At 36.2% G+C, this 21,146-nt stretch overlaps 1 long non-coding RNA gene across 1 annotated transcript in view; it reads right to left on the reverse strand.

The window, feature by feature from the left end:
- LOC107201081 overlaps nt 1-21,146 on the reverse strand; it is a 57,146-nt gene that overhangs the window by 9,735 nt on the left and 26,265 nt on the right. Inside the window, exons 4-5 of the long non-coding RNA XR_004495820.1 lie at nt 18,987-19,085; nt 1,165-1,333 (exon numbers count right to left, since the gene is read on the reverse strand). This is a non-coding gene — a long non-coding RNA (uncharacterized LOC107201081). The remainder of the gene's footprint in view (nt 1-1,164; nt 1,334-18,986; nt 19,086-21,146) is intronic.

A 21,146-nucleotide genomic window follows, 5' to 3' on the forward strand; every position in this document is an offset into this window, starting at 1 on the left:
TTATAAAGGTGTAAATGTCTCTGTTTTAATGTCTCTGTTTATGTCTTTACATTATGAAAACAAATTATCATCATCTCAAAGTAAGCCAATACTAGGAAAGATTCAAATCTCCATATAAATTTTCTAGCGGGATCACATTTAACTATTTTCCACTCCTTGCTACAGATGAAGAGAAGGCCACAGGTCAAGAATATTTGAGGATGGTACACTAGAGACTTTTCTTCTTTGATCTCATGGGGGGACCCAGCCATCACTGCTGTGCCTGTCCTGCTCTGCTGCCATGGGCAGTGGGACAGACCCTACTTGCTCTCCTGGCCTGCAGTACCCTGGTCACTGCTGCACTCTGGTAGCTGGAATGTGGTGTCATTAAAGTTTTAAATCCACAATGAAATTAATGAAAAATTAGTTAGTAAGAAAATTTAATTTCTGATTTAGTGAATCAATGGCAGTATTTATTGATAAATTTTAAGGGGAAAGAGAGCCAGTTCTAGGCTCTTCAGTACAAGAGGGAAATGGAGTTCCTGGAGTGTGTCTAGGGGAGGGTGGCAAATTTGATTATGGGACTGCAACACCTCTCTGAGGAGGAAAGGCTGAGGCAGCCGGGCATGTTCAGTCTCAACAAGAGATGGCTGGGATGGAACCTCATCAATGTCTACCAGCATCTGAAGAGGTGGGGGGGGTGTAAAGAGGATGGAGCCAGGCTCTTCTAGGTGGTGCCCAGAAACAGGGAAAAAAGAAATGAACAGGAACTGATGCACAAGAAGTCCCTTCTGAGCATGAGGAAAAACATCTTAACTGTGGAGGTGTCTGAGCCCTGGAACAGATTGCCCTGAGAAGGTATGGAGTGTCCCTCACTAGAGATAATCAAGAACCCTCTGGACACAGTCCTGTGCCATGTGTTCTAGGATGGCCCTGCAGGAGCAGGGAAATTGGATCAGATGACCCTAGTGTGGTTCCTTCCAACCTGACCCATTCTGTGATTCCATGAAAAAAGTAGACACAAAAAAAGCTTTATTGAAGATGGCTTCTGTTCACACACTTTTAATTTAGAAAACAAAATTTGTCAGTAAGGCAATTTATGAGCTACCACACACAAAGAGGTATTTTATGCTGTAATATTAAACTACTCCTCTATAGATTAAGCATGCAAAATCCATTACTTACATCATTGCAAAAGATAGTAGGGTTGCTCATTCTAACTGGAGAGTGTACTCAAGTTCTGCTGTCACTGGTGGAATTGTACCCAAATCATATCCTTGTTTAGCAGTATTTTATTTCAAAGATGATTATTAGTACACCTCTTATTGCTCCTAAAATCCCACTAATATAGTATCTGAAAAATAATTAGAGGAAATCAGAAAACAAATTTTCAAGTCAGCACATAATATATATACTGAAATTAGCCACATAAATAAAGGTCAAGTATTACTCAAACTTAGCAACAGATATTACATTGTCACTGTACTGAATTGATTTTATAATTGAGGTTTTTTATGGCTCTAATGGTGTATGTTTGATTCCAATATGAATACTGTAGTGACTGTCACTCAAGAGAATATATGAAATATATAGATCAGACTGACCCAAACAAACAGTCAGTGGCTTAGAATCATGAATGTTCATGAGTATCTTGGACCTATGCTATTGCTTGGACTAACCTACCCATTTATTCACTCTTCTACATTATGTATAAAGAACACTTGGATGTAAGCTCAGATAGAAGATGCTACTTAAAAATTCCCTTCCATATCAACTGAGTTTATGTATCAGAATAACTGATGAATATGAAAAGCTTAGTTTTGACAACCTGGAAAAAAACACGGTTAAATGCAACCCCAAATATGGCTTAGTATGGAAGTTTATGACAATTGTAAAAAATATGCTTTTAAAAGAAAAAATACTGAATATTTAATACTGTAAATACATAGTATGTAGAATTATGCCTGAGGGCTCTTTTGCTATGTTGAGTGGATTTAATTTAATTTTAGAAGGGCTGAAAAAATAGTATACAGTAAACACTTTTCCAATCTGCCAAGTGTTTGTTATTGTTGTAGAAAAGCAGAGAGGAGGTTGCCCAACTAATGAGAAAAACCTCAAAAAATAGTTTAAATAGGATCACAGTAATACGATGTCCACTTTGCAAGCAGCGTAGTAGAAAGAACTGCTACATTGACAGTAGCAGGCATTTCATTCACACAAATATTTTTACTTTCACAAGAGAGAAAATCATTATCATCAAACCTGCTCTTACTGAGGTACTTGTGAAACAAAAATTAACTTTTCATTTAACACTATAAATAAATTTTAAATACTTTCCTATATTGGAAATGAAAAAAAAAACAAAAAAAAACCCAAACCAAACATACAAGGAAATCAACCAAAACAAAAAGCCAAGACTCCTCAATGAAGAAGCTTTGCTGAAGTCATGTGATTTGGTCAAAATTTCTAATTTTTAGTGGTCTAGTAATTCAACTTGCATCAATGTTGCAATGTTATCTTCATGTGAGTTAAGTATTTAAAAAAAATGTAATGGGCTATAGAAAGCTGGAAACAATTTAGTGAATACTTTCATTAAGAATAAGCACTAAAAAAAAAGTACCTTATTTAGACTCTGTAGATTATTGCTTATATAATAATATCTTCTATAATTATAAAATGTTATGCTTGTACAAACACAGGAGGTAGATCAAGTAATTTGTTTGGAATATGGAAAGAGTGCAACTCTTCTCAGAGTCGTACCCTTTGCATTCTATTGAGCATGTCTACAGCCAGTCTTAGTAGCTGAACTGCATTGCCAGTAATGCCTGGTTTCACTGAGACTTACTCTATGTAATTTATATACTTCTAAATACATTCAATAAATATTGGCTGGTCACCCAGTTAACCTGCATTTGCTTTACTCATGCAACAGAACTGGAATGATAGACATACCCAAAATGATATTGTGCAGTATAAGATCTATAGAAGTTTGGAAATACACAAAACTTTGTATGCCCTCATAACAAAATCTGAGGGACTTCATAGAACACAAAGATTTACCAGTGTATTCAGTCAATCCTTTGAAATGTACATAAATATTTACATATTATATTTGTTTCACCACTAAACCAGATAAAGAAGGATATTGATTATCCTCTCTTTTTATCCTATCATTCTTAACAAGGTAATAGCACCATTTCTCTTCAGCATGCTTTGGAAGTCAAATATTTTGACAGTTCAGAATTTTAAAATTACCTGTTATGAAGGTATTAATTAGTTCATTGCTTCACCAAATGTAACTAGCTATTTGTACAAGCCTAGATAAACATCTAATTCTGCATTCATAAATAAAAGGATTATATATATGTTAGTGAAGTGCTGTGTATAACCTGCTACTGTGTCATGTAACCCTTGGGGCATTTTCCTTTACGTTCACAGTCAGACTTTGATGTAGAAGTGAACTGCATAGATGATGCAAATGGGCTCCAGGCAGATGCTCAGATTTTTTCTGAAAACATATAAAGGCTTCAGGGAAACATCTTCCTTTGGTGATCATAAAAGCACCACTTGCATATTTCCATATGGAATACCTTTAGAACCTTGTTCACAAACATAGGGAGAACTGAGAAGCAAACCTGAGTGGTTCTGGCACCCTAAGGATTTTGGAGATAATAACTGTGAGGAGAAGGTTCTTGTGTACATAGCAGTGGGCTACAGATAATGGAAGATATCTTACTGTTTTTAAATGTTTGGCAGTGCTCTGCTCTGTTATAAAGCTAGATATTAATTTTGGACTTGATAGGTTTTTCCATAATTGACAATCATCTGTAATTACAAGGTATAAAAGCTTTGGTCTAAAACATTTAGTTAGAAACAATTCTTTAGTTAGAAACAAAATACTATATATACTTATAAAACAATAGTATTAGTAAGGTAATAGATGGTAGCACTTATTAATTTGAAGCTGTTGGTAGTTTCATAGCTGCTTCATGAGAAAATTGCTGAATTTCACAAAAATATATTAGGAAGTTAATCTTATCATCACATCATAACCACTACTAAATAAAAGCTGGCTATGTTCATCTAAATTTTCATTTAAGTAATAGTGATGGTGGGCTAAGGGTGGGAGGAAGTCTTTTTTAAACCAGCATCCAAAACGATTAGTAAATGAAGCTGCATTCAAATATCTTTTTCTGCCTAGATCCAGGGTCAGTATAAACAGAAGTGACACATTTCTTTGTTTGTATTGCTGAAATTCAAATTTTTTTTTTTTCTGTTTTTCAGGGTCTCTCTCCTACATACATAATCATAATTTTCTGTGCATACCCTGGCTTGTTACTTCCAGGGTGGTTTGCATTTCAGATTTTGTGATGGGATGTTGCTTTGTTTTCCTTCTGTTTCCTTTTTCTCCCTCCCTGCTATGCTTTTCAGAGACAGAGAATCCATCATACATTCATGTACTTCAGGTAAGAAATTTTACTTGTCAGTAAATTCTAGTTTAGAGGCCTAATTGAAGTCTTCATTGGACTTTCTATCATGTTGTACCCTATGTAGCAAAGCAATTTAAATGCCTGTAAATACATTCTATTACCTGCATCAACCACGTGATGCTCAGGACATCCAGCCCTTCCCTTGGAACATTACTACTTTGAAAAATTGACTTTCTTTGTCAGACCTTTTATGGGTGTTGTTGAATAATGATTTTTCTATGCCTCCTAACTGTATTGCAACTCCAATTCTGTCCCCTGATTTTCTCTCTTAACCTTTTCTCTAGGTGTGCTACATATTTCAATCCTTAACATTATTTCCCCTTGTCTACCCATCTGCTTATTTTAGCTGCTTCTTCCTCTCTGCTGGATTTTATACAGACTTCCCATCCCCCTTGTCCACTCCTTTAAACTCTCCCCCATAGCTCTGTCTATCCTCTCAGTTGGTGCATTTGTGACCCTTCTGTTCAGATGGAACCCGTCCCACCTATATAGGCTCCATCTGTTCGAAAATGTCCCACAAACCTAAAAGGGGACAGAGGAAGTTCTCCTCTACAGAATTGACGTCACTAGGTGGAATTCTCCTGGGGTTCTGGCCCCTGAGCATCGGTAGCATCTACAAACAATAAAAAGGCTTCTTGCTGAAAGGAATTCCTGGGAACAATGTTACATTACCTACCTATTGCACATATACTTCTCAGGATCTGATCCAAAGTCTAAGTCACTGGGGATTTTCCACTGATCTCTGTGGATTTTGGATCAAGCCTTCATTCCAGAAATACATGTGTTCAAAGGACAGGTTTAAAAAATAGAAACTTCTGCCAAGACAAGGGTGTTTAACAACTCCAAAGCAATTCTCTTTACTCAAAAAATTACAACAACTAACAAAATAAAATATTGCAGAGATACTTCTTTTGGAAACTGTTCTTACCAATATTTCTATGTATATTGAGGCTTAGTAAAATTAAATCTCATAGATATGATGCAACCTTTTGTTGGTGAAGTGATTCTTTTGGTCATTCTCCAAATGTTGCTCAATATCTGCAGTATGTAAAGTATTAAAATCTCCTTGTGATCTGCTTCAAGGGACAAGAAAAGCTGGAAGCAGGTAAAAGAAAAAACTCCCTAAAATGGAAGCTGCTTTCAGCACTGATAAAATCTGTGATGATTTTTTTCTTTATAGCCTAAGGAGGAAAGTTGTATAAGACTATTGTGTGAAGCAAATATTTTGCTGTTCAAAATAAATAAGGACTGAAGTCTGAAAATTTAAACATGCCAATGAGCAAAAGTAAAAATGTGGAGGTTAAGATTAAAATTAATTCTTGGCAATTATTACTCTATTCATTTGCTGAGGTGCATTTAAAAATAGTTAAAAGACAAGAACCAGAACTGCTCTGTACTTTATTTTTTAATAAGGTTCCTTGCAAGGATGGTCTCTCCTAGCTTTTTGTAAGGTACAGTAGCTGCAGCTTTGTTTATCTGGCCCCTACACAATATTGTCAGGATGCATTTCCATTTTCCAAGTGACTGCTGCCACTGTGCCACAATCTGTGCTCATTTCTCGAGCAGCTAAACCCTTTGACACTGTGGTTTTTAATTAAAATTACATTAAACTTAATCAGCCAGAAAGAGGCTGCTGTAGAAGGCAGGTTTGATTGCAACCTGCAAAGGGCGCTGGGGCTGCCAACTCGCTAAAGATGTGCCGGCAGATGCCAAGCTGCTCGTGTGAGCCCCATGGTCACAAAAATGCTATGAGAGGTCAGTTCTGTCTTCACTTTTTTCTAGCACTGTCACCAAACTATAATGCGTGACAACTCTTGATAAAGCTAAACGAAGAGAAAGAAATACATTGCTAATACAGACAATGTACTCTATTATTTTCTCAAAGAATTGAGGGTCACGGAAAAGACATATTTGGAAAATGTTATTTGATAAATCCTGTAAATTATAGCCCTGTAGGTCTACTTGCACTTTTAAGAATCACAATACATGCAAGGGGTTATGAGATTGGGCCTTGTGATATAAATAGTCTCTCATTCCCTCAAGATTTTTCCTAGAGTTTCTTTATTTTTTTGGTTTTCTTTAGCTTTGAAGGGAGTAATGAATGAGCAGGCTTAAGAGTGCTAGGTGACATGACAATCAATTTCTTTGTAGAAATCATCTACATTTGATATCACTGCACAAATTAATAGTTTTTATCTGAAAATAAATTTAAAGTTAAAGTTTTAAAGGTTAAAGATTTTGGAATACCATTCATAACATTTTTAGATGTTGTTCAATGGAAGCCCAGAGCAACTATACTTTCTTGTGTTGATCATTGAATGAGAGTTACATATAAGGAAGAGTTAAAAAATGTCCAGGAACCTTTTGGCTTCTATTATATGGTATTAGACCTACAAACAAGGCTTCTGAAAGCTTCCAGACAAAATTTTAGTGTTTAACTCTTATTTTATTTTTCCTTATGCAGACTATTTCATCCTTCTACTACAACTAGTCATTCAGGAATCACCTGATTTTTGCTGAGACAATTTGATTCATTTGTTCAAGGGAACACAAAACTACTGCCAACTCATGATTATACAAACTAACCAGAACCTGATATTTCACAGTTTTCAATTGTGTATGCTTGGAAATGTGCTTACAGAAACCTGGAAAGCTGGGAAAAAATTGGTCAAATTAACAAGAGAAACAGGGAACAGCCAGATGAGATATGTGATGAAATCTGAGTCTTGCAGATTTAAAATTAGTGAGGAGAGACAACTGAAAAGAAAAAAAGAGAGAACAGGAAGAAAGGTTTCCCAATGATTTAAGTGGTTGGATAGCAAAGTTATTTTCTTACTTCCTAATCAGACATATTAAATACAGTGAATGGCAGTTACTGCGTTAATTTCTATTATAAACTATCAGAAAATAAATACATTAACACTCATAAATTAGGAGTAACACTAATTAAGGCAATGAAATCAGACTGTTCTAGGAGAAACAGGAATGCTTTTTTTTCAACTGTTCACTCAATGAGGAAAAAAAGAGCAAAGCACTTCATGCTCACTAATTACATTTGGTAGAGGAAGCAATAAAATATATCAGAAAAATTAAACTCATCTTGTGTGACACAAAAGCATAAAATATTATGGAAGTAAGAAACAATTTTTAAAGTCTGGATTTTTTTTGTGGGTGTAGGGATTTCTGGACAGGAAAAAAAATAAAATGTGATAGTTCTATCATGTTATGTCTCAACTGACTGGGAAACATTTTCTTTCCCCTTATTCTTGCAATCTCCACTGTAAACTTCCTCTCTTCTTTTTGCCACATTATAGATACAGTTTTTATATTTTTGAGTGTTTGTTTTATGCCTTGAAACTATGCCTGTAACTTCAGTTTTTCTAATCATTTCCTATGACTAAGCTCCAGCCCTGAAATGAAGAGATGAAATGTGGAGAGAAGTGTAACAGCAAACATTCCTCTTAATTGTTTGGGTTAAATAGGCATTAGCAGCAAACATGAACCAGTTTTACACCTTACTAAATGGTGTTTATTTCATTGTATCAACTAGACTTGGTAATGCATCAAGTGTGCCCAGTTTAGAGCAAGCAAGATGCATGGCAAGAAAGACTGCTATTCTGCATGTGGAACTTGGCCAGTTACTTAAAAGGATTACACAGTGGGATCTCCACTGTTAGGAGGGACTGGACCCAGTAGTCAAGTATTTCCTTCTAGAACAATATTTTTAACAAGCAAGGATTATAAAGTAGACAAAATACTCTTTCACATTTTAAGTCATCTTTTAAGCTACTTTCTAAGTAATGAAATCTTCAGTAAAGCTGGGGATAGTACTCTTTACTGATCATCCACACAGCTTTATTTGGAATAGTAAGACATATTATTTATAAAAAAAGAAAAAAGGGTAATTCCAGGAAAAGTAGAACTGATGTCTCCTGGTTTTTCTTTGCATATATTCAGTAATTAAAGCTTCTTTTGTGACAGGTCTTATTAAATAATATCATCTTTGTGGATTCTCTGGGATTTAATCTTAGTTGAATTTACACTGCAGTCTTTGTCTTGCAGATCATGGTCTACCACACCACACAGATGCCTTGTTTCATGCAACTTGCTGAATTTATATGTTGTCTACCCACTGCTTGATGGGACTTTCTGTTAATGAATTGCAAACTAGTGATGGAAAAAGAGCTCTGCAGTTAGTGCAAGTATATGCACATAAACGTTGCAGGCCCATGGAATGGCACAAGCCACACTACCCCCAGGAGAAACAACAGAGTCCAGAATGATATGTACTACGTGATGGGATAAAGATGGCATACATGGCAAAGGGCAATTTTATATGGGGAATTTCTACCTCTTTTATAATTGGGGAAACCTTAGAGGTGTGATTGAATGAAGACAAAGGTGATGGATACAAAAAATGATGGCTACTTAAGCTAATGTGTAGAGAACCCTGCCAGGAATGGTTCATGTCTAGACCTAGTTAACCAGTTATCAGGCAGCAGGAACAAATTAGAATTGAGCCCCTCAGGGTCAAGTGACTACAATCTAATTAAATTTATTATAATTCAGAAACCAAACCAAATTAATACAAATATAAGAAGTATGACTTCTGACTGGCCGGCTCTGATGCCTCATGAAGAGGATCTTGGTAGTACTTGTACACTGGGGAAGGCAACTCTTGTGTGGTTCTGGAGCTCCGGTTATGGAAGACAAATCTAGAATTGGTTCTATCTAAAGCTTGACATTCCAAAAGGAGAACAATTTTTTTCCTCCTGGAAAATGCCCTCCCTACCAGTTGCATCAATTACATTTGAAGTGATGATTCCTCCCTAGTCAGAAAAAGTACATTGAAGACAGGATTAACATGAATATTATTAGCACTCCAGACACAAAACACACCTTTTTAAGAGGTTGCACTTCAAGGAACATTACACATGGATACTAGTATTGTGATAACATTCATTTGCATTATTAGCATGTCTCAAATCCAACCACTGCAAACAGGTTTACGGCAGGGAACCATGGATCTCATGGACCTGCACTTGTTAAGCAGGGTATTGTAAGCAAAACAGACAGTGAAACACAAGCATAATTATTCTCTTGAGGTGGGATACCCAGTATTTATGTGGTACCAGCATGGCATTTTGTAAGGGATGGGCACACATCTATATAATGTGGCAATTGACCTGCACCTGGTGAAAACTCAGCTGGGGATTCCCAGCCACCTCAGCTGTTACAGGCAGGATAAAACTCTTATGAGCATGTGTATAAAGTTGTAACACACCAGAAGAGATCACAGGCAGAAAACTGGGCAGTATAGCTCCCCCAAACACTCATGTCCAAACTTGTCCAATATCCACACAAAAGAAACATTCGAGTTCATGCTGCCTTTTAGTTTAAGCCCAAGTATATGAGAGAAACCTCTCCTAGATCATCACCTGCCAGATTGGCAACTAGTGTTTGTAGGAAGCCTCATCTCAGATTGTAGTCAGAGAGTGCATGCTAGAAACACCGTGGGTGCAGAGTCAGCTAGATGAACAGCCTCTTCTAACCTTAGTTAATGTAGCGCCACATGATCAATAAAGGAATGACTGCTGCCTTTGAAAGAGGGATTTTTAAAATGAAAGGTTAAAAAGCCTCCCATGCTATAGAACTGCTGCTGTGCACTGCTGTGTAATGCACAGCATGAGTATCTCCCCCTCCTCCTTACAGTTTGCAGTGTCCTTCTTTAAAAGGCAATGCCATATCCATTAATGTACCAGCTCATGATCAAAAGCAACACTCAAACGTACAATGTCTCATCATCATATCTCAGGAGGACTTTTGCCTTCTAGCTCTGTTCTCTGGCCTGAAAAATCAGCACTTGGCTCTTTTAATAGTTCCAACAGGAAGTGTTACTTTTGATTAAGCCTGTGTAACACATTTAACGTCCAAGAGTTAACAACATAGCTTAAGAGTTACTGATTTCTAAGTTTATCAGACTTGATGCTAAACCATGAAAAGAAAAAAAAGACACAAATTATAAAATGGCAAATGTAATTTTTCATCCATTAATGCAACAATGTGAGGTGCCTCAAGGCAATGGGAAATGGTTTCTGGTGGCCAAATATACATAATTTGCAAGATATCCACAGTAAATGAAAGAATTAGTCATCACATTGAAAAACATAGATAAATACCTCTATGCCAGTAAATACAAAACCTTTGTGAAATAACTACAACTTCCACATGGCTGAGTCTGCCATTGATATATCTTCTGACTGGTACCATATTACACGAGTAACCCCACTAATTTCAGTGAAATCAGTCAAGAGGTGAAGTCCTGCATAATGTAAGCACAAAGAAGATCCCAGTATTTTCTAAACTAGAAGGGCAGTAATAACCTCCCTTAATGGACAATTTAACTTTAAATGTCTTTGAAGACAACAGAAGTGAAATTTAGACTGTTGCATTCTGTACACATAAATTGATACAGAACTTAACTGTTTTTACTCCAGAAAAACACTGATTTAGAAGACACCATCTTAACAACAGAAATATTCCGCCTGGAAATGCAGTGAATAATGCCACAGGAAAAGAAAGGAAAGAAAACATACCTTACAGAACTGGATATAGAACATATCTTATAGAACTGCTTTCTTTTATGAAGAATAACTTACTGGTCATAAATTCACTTGACATAATAGCTTTGATATTTTTCAGCTCATGACCTGAGAATAAGTGCAGGAAGGAACTAAGCTGAAGACAACTAAGCACATTCACTCTTCAGAAACTATCTAGAGAAAACAGGAAAAATCCAATAAAACAAATTTTAAAAACCAAACTCAGTTCTGCAGAAAAATTACTTTGATTGTATTGTTCACTTTATATTGTTCTATTTTCATTCTGACTGTTCTTTTGCTACACAATTTTCACGTGTTTTTAAGCCACTGTATCTGTGCACTTTAAATTTTGTGTTTAAACTTTTGCAAGATTAGAGACATCTTTCCATCCAACAAAGGAACTCATCTGGACCTATGACTCTACTTGATACATCACCACTGATTAGGACACGTAAGGGCCTATCACACCAGGAGTGTCCCTGGCAGCACTGGGTCATTGCACTCAAGGGGTTAACTGATGGCATTTAATATACTTATCTGGGGGCAGAGGTTCAAGGCTGGAAAATACTTCCCCTCGTATTACCATTTGGTCAATTAGCAACCTTTAGGCCAGAGCTGTGTGTTCATATTCTCTTGTAATCCTGTCAGGACTCCTTATGCATTCACCAGTAATGGAGTCCTGTGACTAAAACCTTTCCTGGCCAGGGAAGCTGAAAGACCAGCTTCTGATTCCTCACAGAAACTCTCCTATAGGCAATAAAACAGCAGTTATATCACAACTGCTCAAATGGCAAATGTGAAGTGACTGCTCCAGTATAAGATGCTGCCTGAAAAAAAGGAGATGGGGGTAGCTCATTTGACAGAGCTGTTCACACTTCTTCTGCACAGCTGAGAGACATTAGCTTGATTTCCCAAGATCGGTGTGTTTTCCAGCACTGCAAGTTAGAAAACCCAGCAGCCTCACAGATAAGCTGGGTCTGATCATACATGTTTCAAAGCTCAGGCACCAAAACTCATCTCAACAAAAAAAAAACCCCAACACACAGAAAGCTGAATATTTTCACAAGGTCAATAGTTCAAATGAACTAAAAAGAAAAAAGGCTTTAGTGATCTGACTCTAGACCACCTTTCCCACAATGATAGCCCATCTAGGTCACAATTCCATAGGGGGCTTGTTGTACATCTTTGGACAAAATTCACTTCTTTTCGTCAAAAAGAAGAAATTAGCTATGTTCACACAGACTGGAGATGACTGGTAACAACTATCCAGTGGATTTGGGGATTATGCAAAGCAGAATACAGTTGGTGCTAAACAAAGAAACAAGACATCTTTTTTTTTTTTCAGTTTTGCTTGCTGTCTGAAGCTAAACACCTGCATTTGATACTGAATGACTCAGTCAGGAAGATTCATAATTAGCACTGCTGGCTTCCCATTTACCTTGCCTAGAGAAATTATTACTTCTAAGATATAAAATAAGTTTTTGAATGCCCAAGTATAGATTGAGAATTTTATCTTGGGTAGTCATTTTTTAAAATTTGCAAAAGAATATATATTTTACCAACCTTGTTTTACCACAGTCACTGATAATCAACATTACTGTAGAAAAAGATATAAAAAACATTATCTTTTTTGATAGTATCAGAACTATTTTAAAATGTGTGCTGTATTACAATACAGTTACTCAGAGTATTATGTGGAATTATAATAGCTCCAACTCCATCAAAGAGAGTAGAAGCAGGAGAGACTATTTGTCTAGAAAACATGGAAATCTGTTGATTTTGTGTGATTTTGGAATGTAAAAATTTGCAGACCTACTCTTTTGACTCATGGTATGCAGGGAAGGGCCAATCTAACTTCTGTTGCCACTGAAATAAGTGATAGTGGGTCATTATCATCATGAGAGCTTAATTATTGTATAGGTAAAAATAGAGCAAAAATATAATAAACATAGTATTTTTATCTTCCCTAGGTGGCTTTGATATCAGTATATCCCAGTTACTGATTTTTTTTAATCAAAATTAATATAACTAATCTCAATCCTATTGATTACAGGTGATCTTGTAATCTCACTTATAACAAAAAAAAAGAATGAAGAAAATGAAAATAAATAGAACATATTGGCAGTACCTTCTAATTGTGAACACCCCTCTTCATTTCCATAATGCTTCTAGTTTTATGTTGCTTTTACTACAGTAAGTACCATCTAATTTTCTATTATCTAAACTTTACAATAACATAAAGGTGCATTTGTTTTAAACTACTAGGCATATTACTCATTTTAGTTATAATGACAAAATGAAAATTCTACAAGAAAGAACAATCAAGTTAATACATGAAAGAGGTAGATCACAGACATAGATTTATGCTCTAGCATACTCAATAAAATTAAAGAGACTGTGGAGGTATAAAGTTCCTCTTTACTATAAAATAAAAGAGCAACCAGCAGAAAAGCTTTTCCCTGTCTCCTAAAGTTGCAGAAAACATATATTTCTGAAAAGCATTTCCCTGTTTTCTGCTGAGATAGACTTGATTCTAAACCCTCAGTGTATTTATGAAGTGATACATTACCTCCATCAAAATGCCAAGATCAGTCCATTCTAGTTAGAGGATGTCCAACCATTTTACTCATATTTGTTTCAATCTCCATTTACACAAAACTGATAATAATTGATCCCTGATTATTTCAATTCAGACTTTGAAAATCTGACTTTTGCTTCAATTAAAATACGTTACACATTATGTTCTACATTAGCTTACAAGCATTTTTGAGGCAGACTTTCCTCAAAAGTCCTCACCAACAAGTCTTCCAAACGTTTTCAAAGGAAAACAGAAGGTAATTAGATGCAAAAACTGGATATCTTACTGGAATGGTCTAAAAGATGGATATGCAAGATGTGCAACAAACCTCCATCAAGAGTCACTATGAGACTCATACTTTGATACATTTCAGGTGCCTGTTTAAAATTAGTGTTTGTCACAGCGAGAAATTCTGTGGTGACTGTTGAGACAAAAATCGGAATAACAGTGGTGATCACAGCTGGAAGTAAGTTTGAAAAAGAAGCAAAAATGAACAATCCTCTCTCTAAATCGATACCACTGATAATGTAGACCTATACCTTTTTCATATTGACTAAAAGCTGGGAGTATGTTGACCTAGGTCTGAACCCACTGCCATGCCATCTATATGTATCATGTGCTCTGAAAACTAATTGGTTGATAGACTTGCGCATGGAGGCGTGAAAAATTTTGTAATGCTCAGTCACAGCAGGATAAGACCAGAAGAAGACATTAACAGAGACTGAGGAGGAAGATGACATGGTAACAAGAGTGAAGAAATGCATGTCCTTGTAGACAAAAAAGACTAGGGAGTTTAAGTAAGCAAGAACCATTTTTCTTTTTTCATTGTTAAGAAACAATCCTCACGGACATTTTGCTAACATTTTGCTAACTTTTATCAAAACCAGGCTTTATTTTTTTTTTTATTTTTTACATGTAATAGAGAATACAGTAATAGTTCCATATGATAGGGATGAATGCAGTATAAATGCCCAAAGTGTCACTTTTCCTCTCATGTTGTGTTCAAATTTTCTTTTAGAACAGAAAAACATAGAAGAGAGGTTTTTGCTGTTGTTTTCAAGACCGAACAGCATTAAAGAATGAGCAGTTTATAAACATTTCTATCACAGAGAAACCACTCTCTGTACAACCACATAATTCATGACTTGCATTGTACAACTGACAGGCTAGGTATGTAGTTTGGTGAGCTAATGCTAGTTTTTTTGTCTACCAGTCCTTTGAACATTATCTTCATCTGGGTAGGTGACTTCTCCATCCTGCTGAACCATCATGACCTGCTCCTCAAAATAGTACTAACCATGTAGTTGTTAAACTGCTCTAGCAATACCATAAACTATGTGGTTTGATGTCCACACATGGTAACCATGTGTGGACATCAACAATACAAAATACTGCAGCATTTCTTCCCAGCTACCATACACCAGGTGCATTAAACCTATTCTCCACTTCTTGTTCTGGTTTGCCACTGAATATCAAAAGTGAGGGCATTTGCTTGCTCTCACAAAGATTATTGGTATGAAAGATGACCTAATACCCATGCATGAAGATGACAATTGACAAGAGTTTTCTGCTTGGCTCAGAGGCGATTTCAACTATCAGGATCATTTTATTTGCACAGAGGATGCAGATTATTAAATGCTTCTTCATTTCACCACTTCTTAGGGAACTACAGACCATCACAAACCGCCTATTCAAGTTAGAGTAGATACTCCTGAGCTTCCTAATATAACCTTCTCAAAATAAAAGTACTTTACTGAACACACTGCTGCCTCTTTGGAGTCCCAGAGCAAACACAACAAATGTTAGTCAGCTTAATACACTGATGGAAGGCACAGGGATAAAATGGTAAAACCTAAGGAGAAGAGAATACTTCAGTACATATATAACTGACTGGAAGAGCATTAACATAGCAAAATGAAAAACCTCTGTTGAGTGTGAAGTACTACCTGTCATTCAAATTAAAAGCATTCATAGCTTGCATACAGCCCGTATTCTGAGTATGCAACCATGAGTAATACTCCCAGTACAACACACTCCTGCAAAACAAAGGTGCTTTGGAAACTGTTAAAATGCTTAAAATTACTTAAAATTAATTTATATTAAAAAAGAAAGAGAATCATGAGCTAGAAGATGCTACAAAATCTAAAAACTAGGTCAACAAGAATGACATTTATTAGATATTCTGATGAATTCTGAAGTCTCCTATAAGAATAGTGGACATGAAGCTGTTGCAGTACTGAATATGGGCAGCACAAACCAGAAAACTCCAAACAGGGGCAGCAGTGAAAAGAAAACACTAAGGCACACAGATGTTCTAGTCAATGTTTGCACATACTGTAGGAACTGCTATTCCCACCTTAAATTTTTGCTTGCTAAAATAATGCCATTGCTTTTACATTTTGATAAACTGGAATGTTGAGTCCATTAGATAATGACAGATTAGACTGATTAGATAATAACTGATTTAACCTTAAATGGATGGGCTGCAATCCTTAATGACAACGTGTACCAGCACAGATGAGAATGTTTACCCAGGCTAAGGATGGATCATCTTGCACTCTGCAGCAGTGGGTCCTGAGGCTTCGAGAAACTCCCATCCAGATTCCCCTACAATGGACAATGGAGATTGCAGCAATATAAAAAAGGATGTGTCCTTTTTATGCCCTTAAAAAATCAGAGATTCTATCCGAAAATCTTCTTCAGATACTGTTGGTAAATTGGCTGGTTAATACTCATGAATCTCACATTTGAGGAGATGGGCACCCAAGTGGGTAGGACAGGAGGAAAGTCAAAAGATTTGTGACTGGTTCAACTACTTCCAGTTTGCAAGATATTTTTTGGTTCGTTTTTGGTTGGTTTTGTTGTTTTTCTTTTAACGCCAGAATTCTGCTGGCAGCCATTTCAACAGCTTGTCTTCACTGTGAGAAAGACAGTTTCTCTTTCCATGGGATCAAAATATATAAAAATAACAAACAAACATACTGTAAAAATAAAGCTAATACAGTATGTAACATCCAACATACTGTAAAATAGAGCAGTATTAAATTTTATAGAAACCAAAATTGATTTCCAGAATGCCGGGGATCCTTCTCCTACGTGAAGGAGGAGCTCCTTTGGAATTTTTAGTAGCAGTAGAAGTATCTTTGTCTAGTAGTGATTTTAGCTAAAATCACTATTAGACAAAGATATCCTCCCAAAAAAAGTGGAAAAACTAAATATTTACACACATTATATAATCCTCAATAAACTTTTCCCTTATTTTGTTGAATGAGAAGGAGTTTGCTAAGTTTTTTTGGGGGGGAGGGGGGAGGGAGTTGAAATGTATTTTAGTATTTCTATCATCATTTTTATTACCTTCAGAATATGTTATAGGAATATATTTTATTTATTGTTTCTCTTTTCAGTGTTGCCACAAGATAGGAATTACATTTCTTTTCACCCAATTACTTCAGTATTGTCATTTTAAGAGAAATGTCATACTACCATTCAAACCCAGCGCACAGTACCTTAATTTCACAACACCAAACATAGCTTTCCAAACTAGCAAATAACATCTAGACTACCAATATCTGTGTAATTTGATATGCTGACACATTTTCTTCTGTCTCATTTCAGTAACTCATTGCCATAGGCTACAAACAACTCTCACTCCTTGAAATGTCATACATAATTAATGCATGGTAAATTTCAAAAGGGGATGTTCTTCAGACCTCCTGAACAGGGCATTTCTTTCACTTTCTGTCCTACCATACTGGCTAATGTTGATGCAAATTCTATTTTCAAAGTAGGCATATTTGGATGGTCAGTGAAAATCTCTTACATCATGATATTCGGAAACCTTTGGTTGAATATACGTAAGCATAGAAGCTCAGCTAGGTATGTTAGCCTGCATAAGCAGTGATTCACTGACTGCAAGTGCACTTTCATAGTATATAAATGTACATATGCTTTTGGCCCTATAGTGCTTGTAAGCTTGTGAATAAACAAAAAATCTACCCTATATATTCTATACATATTTTGAATATCTGTAAACAAATACAGTACTATTATACTTGGAAGATATATTTTCAGTATGAAGTGCTGTACCTAAGAACTGTGACTCCGGGAGTCTTCAAGCCAAATACCATTCAAGAAAGAGTTTCTGTACCCCTGGTTCCTGGTTTCAGTTACTACAAGAGCTGTGTAGTTATCCACACCTCTGGTACAACAGCTTGTGTACACAGATACAGTTTGCCTCCACAAATGATGTTTGCAGATTTAGCTGCACAGTCAGTTAAAAAAAGTAAAGCACCCCTAGGTCTGAATACCTCATCACAATCAACTTCTTCGAGATGCAGAGATTCAACTGCAGTGATGACTGAAGCCTTGCAGTACAGGTGGAAAGTCTTCCTCTTTCTTTCATTTTGCCACTCAGTCTTAGCCTTGTTCCCTCTTTTTTTTTTTTCCTATTGCTGTTTTAGCCATCAGTGTTAATGCAAGTAAAGCAGTATTTATTGCAGTCCTTTAACAGCAACTAAAATGTGAAACTTAGAATGTAAAAATTCTGCTTACTTTAGATTGTGCAATAAACCTGCAAGTGTCTTACTAGATAGGTGCTAATAATATTATATAGACTATGCAAATTAGATCCTTCTAGTAAGAAAAACTAGAATGCAGCAGATTCATCTTTAAATGCAACTTTATGATTGCAACACACTATATATTTAGATTTTCTTTATGCCTGGACACAATGAATCTGTTCCAGCGTACCATTGTAAATCTGTTGCACCACCAAAAGAGAGGTGGCTAATAATCTTACATCTTTTTGGAGCATTTTATGGGTGTGTCTATCTGCTCTCGGCTGCCAGATTTAAGGTCCCAAAGACAGATGGCTAAAGCCATTTGTGTCCCCACTGTCATCCCACATTCACTCATTACTGATGCCCATTGCATTCAACTCACTTTGAGAGGCTTGTTGGCTCATTTGCTTTTGCACTCAGCAATGAGAGGCCTTTTCAGGATTAAACTTGAAGTGATTCTTGTGCATTTCACACATCTTATCATCTCCTAGCACACTCTGTGAGAATCTTACTGGCTCAGTCAGGACTGAACTCCCTGCACAAGCAAACTGCATAAATATTTTTGAGCTGATAAAGTCTGAGATGTAAGTGGCTCCCCTGCCTTGAGGCCAACACCCCTGAAGTTACAAGAAACAGAACTTCTTTGCTCTTTACTCTCATCTTGATAGGCCTAAGTACAGCTCCAGCCAGGACACTTCTGTACTTGTCTAGATCTAGGCAGACTCCTGAGACTTGCATGATAGCCTTCAGAATGCCTATGACAGATTTACTGACCCACCTTTTCAAGTCTTAAGAGAACCACAAAGATGTGGGCAGCTCTTCCATATGTTCTGCATTTCCAGTTGAAGCTTTCTTGCTGGGAACCAGTTGTTTTGTTCTAAAGAAGAGATTGAATGTTAGCCAACAGTGGGAACTTAAGGGTTCTGAATTCAAATATGTAAGTTTGCTATCTGAGTTACCACGAAAGCACAAAGTGCAGTACTAACCACAGTTTAGGTTACTCTCGGAGAACTTCTGCTTGTTTCTGGAACAACTGTGTTCCATTAACCAGGCAGGCTACAGCTAAGAATTAAACCAAGCTTCCAGCAAGGCCACTTTTGTCACTCATTCATTCAACCTCATATCAGAATCACAGAATCACAGAACAGCCTGAGTTGGAAGAGATCCAGATGGATCATAGAATCCAACTCTTAAAGGAATGGCCCATACCATCATTTTTCCTTGTGATCAAGTTGAAGAAATTTGCATTCTGATTTAAACAACAACTTCATTGTATGTTTTAATATCATATATCCTGCACATTTTTCACATATTTTTACAGAAGTGAAATATTTTGGAAAAGTATTAATTTTCTGTGATCAATTTTTTCTCTGCAGACATGTATCTGACATGTTCTATTATGTTGTTAGAAGCTCATTCCCCGTTAGAAAGCCCCTTCCTTGGCATCTTCGTGAAACAAAACAAGATATTTTTCTGCATTGAACTAGCTAAACTTGCTCTGGTTTTAACCTAGGTAAGGATGACAATTTATAGTCCAGCTTGTTTATATGAAAGATTAATAAAAAGAGAATTTTCCCCTTCCTCTAATAAAATATTATCTCTCTAATTATTTATCTTCTGTCTGGTTTGTCTAAAAACAGCTGACATTTAAATACAGGGGTGAAGGGAGGGCTCTATCGCAAGTTTGAAATTTCTCAGTGTGAGAAGCATGCAAATACACTATTCACTGACACCACCTTCCATCAATGTATATATTATTATATCTAGCCAGATACTTGTTTCAAGATACTCAGTGTATCAAAGACACTATTTTATATAGTCTATGAAGTTTGCAGTTTGTGGGAATTGTGGTTATTTAGCTAATTGAACTCAAAGACGTGAAAAAACTGTGAAAAATTTCAATAAGAAAGTATTTATATAAATTTTCTCTGCTGCAACCAGTAATTATTTTCTTAAAATGTGATTAAGAAAATTCAAGTGTCCTCTGAAGAGTTACAGCATTATTCAGAGACCGAACTCAGTCTTTAATGTGTGAAACAAAAGGATTATAATTTTGCTTTTAAAGCAAGTATCAATAGAACTTAATTATGGAATTATGTCTGATGCTTCACTGACACTGAGTGTGCAGTAAAGCAAAATAAAATACTGCCTGACAAGAAAACAACACTATTATCTCTCTAGCTTGAATCGAGCGCAAAAAAAACGCCTACCATCTTGTCTGCAGCTGTATGTGGTTTATTAATCTGCATGAAGAAGATATTATCATAATATCTAGACTACCAAAAGCTTGTAAAACATCAGTTTTATGACTGATGGTTCAGGAAAATCCCTGACTAAAAAAGAAAATCATTGATACAAAGAAAACCACCCAACATACTAGTTCAGCTTCACTACTCAATAAGGCAAATTGTGAACCATAGTAAATAAAATTTGATAATTGCAGGACATCTACCAAACCATTTGGAAGTATCTTGGTATATTTATTCATCAGTCACACAGAATCTAGGAAAGTCTGCAGCAAGCGACACAAAATGGCCAATGGCTACCAGCTACACAGGTAACCTGCTGTGAAAAGTTAGTGCCAAAAATTTACTCTCCTGAGCATAGGACACCTGTGGGTGAATCCTCTCTCACACCAAAAGCTGCTAGCTGGCAATCAAGTTCAAACACCTGATCACTAGATACATGTGTATTTACTTGGTCCATCTGCGGCACAGAACACGTGCCAGAAATGTGACTAAAAGTGAGCAAGAAAGGAGCAGTATCGTGTACCACATATTTAAGAAATAGTTAATAAATCTGTTTAAAATAAATTTTAAATTCACAATCAAAATGCTCCAAAGTGTAAACATCATATTTTTAGCCATGGGATTTACAAATTCTTGTTGCTGTTGTTGTTATTATTATCATTACATTATTTTGGAGACCACTGCTGTTG

Source organism: Parus major, chromosome 2 (genome assembly GCF_001522545.3).
Source record: "Parus major isolate Abel chromosome 2, Parus_major1.1, whole genome shotgun sequence".
In the NCBI taxonomy this organism is placed as follows: Eukaryota; Metazoa; Chordata; class Aves; order Passeriformes; family Paridae; genus Parus; species Parus major.